The sequence below is a fragment of the Pezoporus flaviventris genome, unplaced genomic scaffold (genome assembly GCF_033815535.1).
Source record: "Pezoporus flaviventris isolate CSIRO_AGI_PZ_B2104156 unplaced genomic scaffold, CSIRO_AGI_Pfla_v1 ptg000069l, whole genome shotgun sequence".
Taxonomy (NCBI): Eukaryota; Metazoa; Chordata; class Aves; order Psittaciformes; family Psittacidae; genus Pezoporus; species Pezoporus flaviventris.
In genome coordinates, this window is record NW_026892617.1 from 200,901 (window position 1) to 209,701 (window position 8,801).

At 44.8% G+C, this 8,801-nt stretch overlaps 1 protein-coding gene and 1 long non-coding RNA gene across 3 annotated transcripts in view; both read right to left on the bottom strand.

The window, feature by feature from the left end:
• The window catches only part of LOC133278737 (plexin-A2), a 178,730-nt gene extending 175,153 nt beyond the window's left edge, over positions 1 to 3,577 (bottom strand). For both annotated transcript variants that reach the window (XM_061471820.1, XM_061471817.1), the window contains exons 1-2: positions 3,518 to 3,577; positions 501 to 599 (exon numbers count right to left, since the gene is read on the bottom strand). The gene's annotated coding sequence lies outside the window, so the exon portion shown is untranslated. The remainder of the gene's footprint in view (positions 1 to 500; positions 600 to 3,517) is intronic.
• Positions 3,578 to 3,591: 14 nt separating this feature from the next.
• On the bottom strand, positions 3,592 to 7,408 carry LOC133278748 (uncharacterized). The gene is made up of 3 exons (XR_009746681.1): positions 5,521 to 7,408; positions 4,556 to 4,706; positions 3,592 to 3,671 (listed from the first exon to the last, which is right to left on the bottom strand). It is a non-coding gene; the product is annotated as an uncharacterized LOC133278748 (long non-coding RNA).
• Positions 7,409 to 8,801: the final 1,393 nt, after the last annotated feature.

Sequence of the window (8,801 nt, forward strand, 5' to 3'; positions counted from 1 at the left end):
TTCTAGTGCTTTAATCAGTTCAATTTTCATCCTGTGGGTCACAGAGGATTAGACAAGGGGAAGGTCTGGGGAATCAGCTCATCCTCTGGTTTTATCAGCAAAATTTTGTTCAGGGCTAAACCAGCAGGAAACTGAGCATTTTGCTGAATGCTTGATAATTCAGAGTTCATATGCCAGGGAGATAGCAAAGAGGTGGCCTGAATCCAAAACACTTGTTTTAGTCTGATATTATGGCTTCTATTAACAAGGTGTCCTGGTTTCGGGGCTGATCATTACACACGTTTCCTGCAACGTTCAATGTGACCATCAACACGTGGTGCCCCTGCAAGGCTGGCAGCTGTCCCCATCCCAGAGAAGTCATTAAAATCACTACAAGACGGGCTATGGGTAACTTTGCAAAAGATAGCTAAAGGATTTAGAACCTAATTTCTCTGTCTGTCAAAACCATGCAGTATCTGTCACTCATGAGCATGGAATGTGCTCTGTGTTGACATTCTTACCAGTAGTGAGTTAACAATCCCACTGGCTTCAGAGGGAGCAGGTTTGGTCCAGGCTGGACAACATCCTCAGCAGCTCCTGGGATGATCAGTCCTGGAGTCCTAGGAGTTAGAGCAGGTTATCAAAACACTTTCCAAAGCCCAGCCTAAACTGTGCGTTAAAGAAAAGGTACTATTGGAAATGCCTAATAAGAAAAAGCAAGCAACATGGACACACCAGTGCACCAAAGGGTTGGATGCAAAGTTCACTGAAGATCACACTAATTCATCTCCTGGTTTGAATAAGCCTTTGTTTGACTCCTAAACTTCAGGACCGCATAGATACTGGTAGTGGGAATTGCGTAGCTGCATAAGCCAGAGGAAGACCAGTTTCACAGACTCACAGAATCATAGTTTCCTACCCCAAAATGGTGCGGGAGGTGAAGGTGGCAGCAGGGAGAAGCTGTGCCTTGTGCCTGCTCAGCTGATCAGCAAGGCACAAAGCAGTGCTGAGCTTTGGATGTGACAAGTATCAACACACACTAACAAGGGTTTATGAGTCCAGATGATAAACAATAATGAGAACAGCTGCATCCCAAATGATTCCTTCTTCTGCGAGAGAATACAGGAGATTTCAGCTTATTCAAGTAACATTAGCTTGGGGCAGGGTTAGATTGTTCTGTATTTTGACCTGATTTTGTAATTATCACTGCTTCATAGAAAGATGTGTTGTTTAAATATCCTCTAATTTGCTTTCAGAGATCATAAACCCCTCTTTATTATCTGCTGCGCTGTACCACAGACAGATAATGACTGACTTTTGCCTTCTTCACTTGGAGAAGTGCATTTAATTTGCTGAAATAATGGAAGCGTTTGTTCATCTTTAATACTATTTTCTGTGCTTCATTCCCTTTTACCTAACAAAACCAGCCTCCTTTGGAGGTCCACTCTGTGTGATTGCTCCTAATGCAGATACTGTAAACAGCTGAGAGCGCTGATGTGTTAGATATGCATCAAAAAACGTGGTACAAAACCGCTGCCAGAGAATCCCCCAACAATGCCTCGTCTCAGGTTTAATCTGTTCCGTTTAATGCATGCAGAGCTAGCAAGACTTTGACCAAATCACTTGTAATTAAGGCATTTGTTGTTACAGAACAAGGGCGTGTGAGGCCAGCAGCATGGATGTATTCAGCAGAATGGGTGCTACACCAGGAGCTCTCCCTCAAGCACCTTTGCTGATTGAAGGGAAAACCTTTCCCAGCCCAGCTAAAAGAGCTCAAGTACTTAAACCGGGGATCACTCAGGTTCTTCCCAGCTACAGCAGAAACCCTCCATTTACACCACATGGACGGTTATTCCCATAAAAGAGGGCTTGACTGCATCACTCCGAGCAGATTTTAGCTTTGGCATTATGCATGCACAGCACTTTTTCCTGGATATTTTGCAAAGCTTTTAAAAATATGAAATAGTTACTGCTTGTGCCTTCTCAAATGTATCAATTATTTTTAATTTCTCAAAACTGCTACAGTAGCATACTAATAAAGGAGAAATGAGAAGAGGTTTTTTCCTCCAGAGTAGAGTTTAAGCATCCCCAGACATATTCAGATGGGGGTGGAAAATGTAACAGTAGCTTGTTCCCGACATATTTTCATCTGGTTTTAAGGCAGTTTCTGTTTATATATTCTATTCTATGGCTAATTATTCATTCTCTCTCAGGCACTTTGAGATGCATTGTATATTTTATTATTATTTGTATTGGAGCATGATTTTAACCATTCTGCAAACACACAGCAAGAGCCAGGTTTGAAGCCTTAGCAAGCACTGGGCAGCAGTGGCTCTGGGCTGCTCCTAAGAGAACCATACAACTCCAGACTTGTTTGGGTTAGAAGATGATACCCCCTAAAGCTCCTCCAGCTGCAACCCCTGTGTCCAACAGGGAAGGGACCCCTTCCACTGGAGCAGCTTGCTCCAAGCCCCTGTGTCCAACCTGGCCTTGAGCACTGCCAGGGATGGGGCAGCCACAGCTTCTCTGGGCACCCTGTGCCAGCGCCTCAGCACCCTCACAGGGAAGAGCTTCTGCCTCAGAGCTCATCCCAGTCTCCCCTGGGGCAGGTTAAAGCCATTCCCCTCGGCCTGTCCCTACAGGCCCTTGTCCAAAGCCCCTCTCCAGGTTTCCTGGAGCCCCTTTAGGCACTGGAGCTGCTCTAAAGTCTCCCCTTAAGGAGCCTTCTCCAGGCTGAACAAGCCCAGCTCTCTCAGCCTGGGTCTATAAGAACACCCTTCTGCATTAAGATTTCACACTGAAATGTTGAACAAATGCACATCAAAGCTGACTCAACAACTTCCTATAGAAAACCCTTCAGGAAGGAACCCTGCTCCTAAACAAATGGTTTTGCCATGTTTTCCCTGAGCACAGGGAAGTTGCCTCCCTGAGAGTCCTGCCAGACTCCTGTTTCAAACCATGCTACAGGCCATATTGGAAGCAATCACAGCATGGCTCAGCTGCTGGGCTCCTTGTTGTGTGAAAACACAGGATGGAGGAAGCTGCCATTTTTACAACAGAAACCATAATGATGCTGGAACATTCATTTGCTTGTTAAAGAGAAATCTGAATGGGAAACTTCAAGGATGTGAGGAAGAAAATCAGATTCTCTTGTTAAACTCCATTCCAAGAGAACTCTATGCATACGCTGGACAGCACGTTAAGCATCAAAGACTCATCAGTGATTCACAGACAACTTTTTTCTCAGTGACATGAATTATTTGCATGCGAAAAGATGTGAAGATATCTTAGATGAAGACAAAGGGAGAATATTTTTCTGTCCTTTGGAAACAGTGTATAAATAAACCTGAAGCTTAAAGGCCATTCAGAAAATAACTGCAACCTTACGTTTAGTTTTCATTATGCTAACGCCACAAAAATAGAATCTAGTCCCTCAAATTCAACTTGGAATTGCAAATAGGTTGATGTGTTTTCAACTAAGCTAAAGGAAAATGAATATATATATATATAATGCAAGCTGGTTTAGATGTTTTCTTACCAATTCCTTTGCCCATGTGCCTGCAGGACAGAGCACGAGCCTCCTTGCTTGGGTGGAATCTGCTGTTAGCCCCCGGACACAGGTCAGGCTGCCCTTGGTGCTGCTCATCGCTTCTTGACTCCCAGGTTCTGATCACCTCTTCATGTGAGTTCAGCTAAAAGCAACATCAGTGGAATAGTAACATTATTGTTCCTAATAATCCTCTTTCTGAGGAAGGATCTTGACAGGTTAATTAGGCATGACATTAATAAATTAAGCCTGACTTCACACCAGCATTAAAGTATTTACTTAGCAATATATCACAAATAGGAACGCTGAGGCAAAGAGAGCTAATCTACTTCCATTTACACACTCCTCATTCCAGAATAATTCCTTTGCACTTACTAATGTGCTTTGGAAGAGCACACAGCAAGCATGTATCAGATTTTGAAGCCTTTAACCTCATATTGAAGGCAAGTGAACACAAGCAAAATGCATTTCCATGGGATTTAGCACACAAGGGAGGCACAGAGCAGTGTGTGGACACTGGGGTTGAAGTTTTGCTTATTCCTTCCACCCGTCAGCTATGCCCAGGCCATTCTCCCTGCTTCCCAGCACCTTGTTTTGTCCTCCCACCCTTGTCACGCAGTTGCGGATGCTCACAAGCTGCTCTGTTCTCTGTTTGCCCAGAGCTTCGATCTCAGAGGTGGATCCTAACAATTACTGTAATACAAACAATAACTCTAGGATGCTAATGAAGGATACAATTAAAGGCACTCAGGCATTTACTCCTGGAAACACACTCACAAATCCCATCAACCAGTGCGGATGAGTGGAGGACCATTCGGACCGCATCCCAAGTCCAGCTCTGCAGCAGTGGATGCTCAGGAATGGTGGGGAGGGCTCCTCCTGCCTGGCCACAGCCAAGCTCAGCAAACTAATACCAATTATCAGTATTTAATTCATTAACTGACATTTAGAGGACAGTAGAGTAGGAAGATGGCAAGTAAGTATCAAATACAAAGGTACTTAGAGTTATACATCAGAGACACCTCATACCATTAATTGTGGATACTGCGGTTGTGCCACTATCGATCAATCACCAAACGTCCCCCACTCCCTTTCTCTGTCATCCATCACTGGGGGTTTCCAACTATATATCCATCACCACACATTCCTCAGGACTGTCCGTCATGCTGCTGTCTGAGGACTAAACCATATGGGAGGAGGCACAGTGTGAACTCTGGAGTGGGCAGATAAACCCCCGTGGTATCGATCCTCCCCTTCTCCTTTGCTTAGGAAGTGCAGGGTAATCTTTAGAGGGCAATTTCTCTCTAACAGTCTTATTCTTCCCTTCACCAGCCACCATCCCTCCTCCCACCCATGAGTTATTAGGCGACATAACATTCACTTTGGTGAATATTCAAACTGAGTGGCTTAAAATTGAAATGCTTACATGGTCATGAACCCAGGCTGCAGTTAAAAATAAATCCCTTTATCTGTGCTGCATTCTCAAGTCTGCAGTTTCCATGAAAAGTCCTTTAAAATACTCTGGACTCTTAGTCTGAACAAGATCAAATGTGACTTTTTAAAAATAGGATGCTTGGTCCTCTCCACTTTCCTCCTTGGGTCGACAATGGGAGATAAATTTGCTCTGCAGGAACCTTTTGTGGGCTGTGCTGCTGAGGCAATTTGCAGTTTGCTGTGGAAAAGGCATCTTACGCTACATTTATCACCCCCTGCCGCTGGCTACAATTCAACCCACTTGGAGCCACTGAGCAGAGGTGCCGAGCAGAGCTCCTGCATTATTATTCTACATAATAATGGGTGTTCAGGGAAGCAGGAGACAAATATAGAGTATATTCCAGAAAGGCTCAGCTGGGGAAGGGAGGTAAAAGGGTTAGGGGGTAGGCAGCAGGGAGAGAAGGCAGAAGAGAAGAAGGTTAGCAGAAAAAAACCCAAATATACTTGTTCACCAAATGAGACCTTTCTCTTGCAGTGTTAGAGAAATGCTTCTGCCTCACCTTGGGATGCTGGATGTCACTGTCCTACAGTGGTGCTGCCTGTGTGGACACAACCATCCTCAGCCGAGCATCTTCAGTCACAGAGGTATTGCCTGTACTCTTCCCAGGGGACCCTGGAAGCTCCCTTGGCCAGTTCCAACCTCACATAGCACAGAAGAAGGAATAGAGCTCAGCCAGATGCCACAGTGACTGCTTAAAGTAAGGACTTGAACAGGAGATAACAGCTACTTGTCAAGTAGAGGTCAAGGCACTGAGAAGTTAATTAAGCAGCCTACAGGCATACTGCAAGTCATAGAACCATGGAATGGTTTGGGATGGAAGGGACCTTAAGATCATGTAGTCCCAACCATCTGCCATGGGCAGGGACATCTTCCACTAGACCAGGTTGCCCAAGGCCTTGGAATTCAGCCCTCTACCATCCACATATGGATGTATTTCCTCTAGCACAAAACTAAAAGCCAGCTAACATATTCCATAAAAACAGAAGAACAAGCTACATAACATATTGTAAGCAGCCAGAGATGATCAGAGGACAGTGCTGTACTTTTATATGGTGATTTTTTAAGATTCAAAATCAAAAGAAGGATAACTTTTTACCAAGTAGAGCCTACAGCAGATAAACCTTTATCTTGCCATCCTATACACCTGCAACCCAGAGCTCTGTTGAAAATCTTTGGGAATTATTTTGGGTAGCAAATGTCTGGTGAGGAGACGTTCCGAGAATGCCAATTGTAGGAGTTTCTCTCATATACCTAAAAACCTGACATTCCTCTCATGTTCCAGGATTCACATCTGTGAGGATTTTCTGTTTTGAATACAAGAATGAAACACAACCTCCCCTCTGAAGATGCGGGGTTTGATCCTTCCATTGCTTCATCTTTGGTTGTTGCCAGTTTTGATCCTTCGATTGCTTCATCTTCGGTCGTTGCCAGCGTCCCTGTCTGACACTTGTCATTACCATTCCTCTGCACAGGTATCCCCTTCCCCCACTGTCAGCTTTTTACAGTTATCTTGATGCCAAGTTTGCTTTTCCAGAGCAAGCTGGGTAGTCAGATCTTTGAAAGAAAACTTTCAGCTGGGTATTTGTATGCAGCCCCTCCACAGAAATGCAGATTTAAGGAGACAGCCATATGCATGCATGAAGGGAGCAGATGTTGTACAATCAAGGGTAATTTAAAAGCGAGGGGAAGGTGACAGAAGGACAACATGAATCCAAAGTCAAGGCTTTTTTTTTGTTGTTGTTGTTGCTGATACAAACACAAAAACTATGTTCTACTTTGCACCTTCAAGTCCCTTGCTGAAAACACTGGTTGTCTTCTGGGCCACTGCCACCAAATGCCACTTCTCTTTCTAGAAGCTGTGATTTCAGACCTGGCTGTCAACAGGGAATTCATCCTACACATCTTTCCTTTCATCCTCCAGCCTCTTCGGAAGATGCAGTATTCTCTGCTTTTGAGCCATGAAGACTCCTGGCACATACAGTGCAAGGGGATCACATCACCATGTCTAGCAGTGGATGCAAATAGGAATCAGCCACACTGTAATCCATCATCCAGTCCATTTAAGTACATATTTGTTTTCTCCTTCCTCTAAAAAGTATGAGCACAGTCATGTCCTTTGAAAGACAATCTTACAGAGGAGCCTGGGGGATGCTGGTGTGCTTCAGAGTTTGCTGCAGGGACCAGCCTTCCACCAGCAGCACCATTAATGCTGCTCCCCTGCAGATGCAATGTGGGATGTGGTTAAGCCATGAACAGCCCTGCAGCCATGCCAGGGCACAGGGAAAAGCAGAACTCACTGAGAATGGCTGTGCCTTACTTGCCTTGGCCAGAAAAAAGCAGAGCTAGAACAATCTCCTGTGAAATCCAGAGGGGATGAGCACAGCAGGTCAGGACAGGTGAGGGGCAGAGCTTTGTGGGGCTACAGATCCAGAAAGCCAAGGCAGCAGTTAGGACTTTGTCTCCCCAATCTACTTTTAGGGCTGTCAGCCTTTCTATTCCATAAGGATCAAATTTTGCCTTCCTTCCACAAAAAGGGATTGCAAAAGAAAAATAAAAGTCATTTTTTTGTAATTCAATGCAATACTAATCAATTGTGACAAGATCTAGAGAATATTTTCACGGTGCCAATTACTTAAAGGGCAAAAATGCCATAGTACCATAAAAGTAATAGCACTGACAGCTCTCTAGGACATTGTGGAACAACGTACTAAATGTTGTTCAACTTGTTCAATGAAATAAAGTATTGGGTCATTAACCTTACCAATGTCAATGTGTTGTCACTATCAAATTCAACTAAATGAGTGTCCAAGGTAATAGTGAGGAGCACACTTCCCACTAAGGAATGCATTAATACATTACTGGCTGCTAATGAAGAGAAACTGTAATGCAGCGTGAGGAACTTGGAGAAGAGCTCTGCAAGTGCATTAAGGGGAGCGGGTCAGCCTGGGTGGGACAGACAGAACCCTGTGGGTATGGGTGGGTGTGCACAGGCAGATTCATGCACTCACACATGCACGTTTACAACCCATGAAATGACTAGATGGAAAATTTATGAAAGCAAACTCCCAAGCCATAAAAATGCACTATAGAAGCAAATGTTTGCAAATTCCTTTTGGAGCACCTTCCACTAGAGCAGCTTGCTCCAAGCCCTGTCCAACCTGGCCTTGAACACTGCCAGGGATGGGGCAGCCACAGCTTCTCTGGGCACCCTGTGCCAGCGCCTCAGCACCCTCACAGGGAAGAACTTCCTTATATCCAACCTAAATCTCCCCTGTTTCAGTTTGAATCCATCACCCCTTGTCCTTTCTCTACAGTCCCTGATGAAGAGTCCTTCTCCAGCATCCTCATAGGCTCCCTTCAGACACAGGAAGTTGCTCTGAGGTCTCCACTCAGCTTCTCTTCTCCAGGCTGAACAGCCTCAATGTTCTCAGCCTGTCTTCATGTGAGAGGTGCTCCAGCCCCTCACTGTCCTCCCGGCCTCCAACAGCTCCGTATCTCTGACAAGTTACTTATGAAACTTCTCAGTAAGAGTCACTTCTTTTCCTCTCTCCATCAGCAGTGCTGCAGGGGGGGGGGGGGCTCTGTTTTCTTGTGTTTCTCAAGAGGAGGATGGCTGCATCATTCCTGCATCATTCCTGCATCCTGTTGAGGTGTACACTCCAGGAGATGGTACATGACAACACAAAGAAATCAATTCAGGTATCGCTGCAGCTCAATAACCTCTTGCAGTGACATGTGTTGAAGAGGTTAAAAACATTACCAGGGAGAAGGAATCCTGGT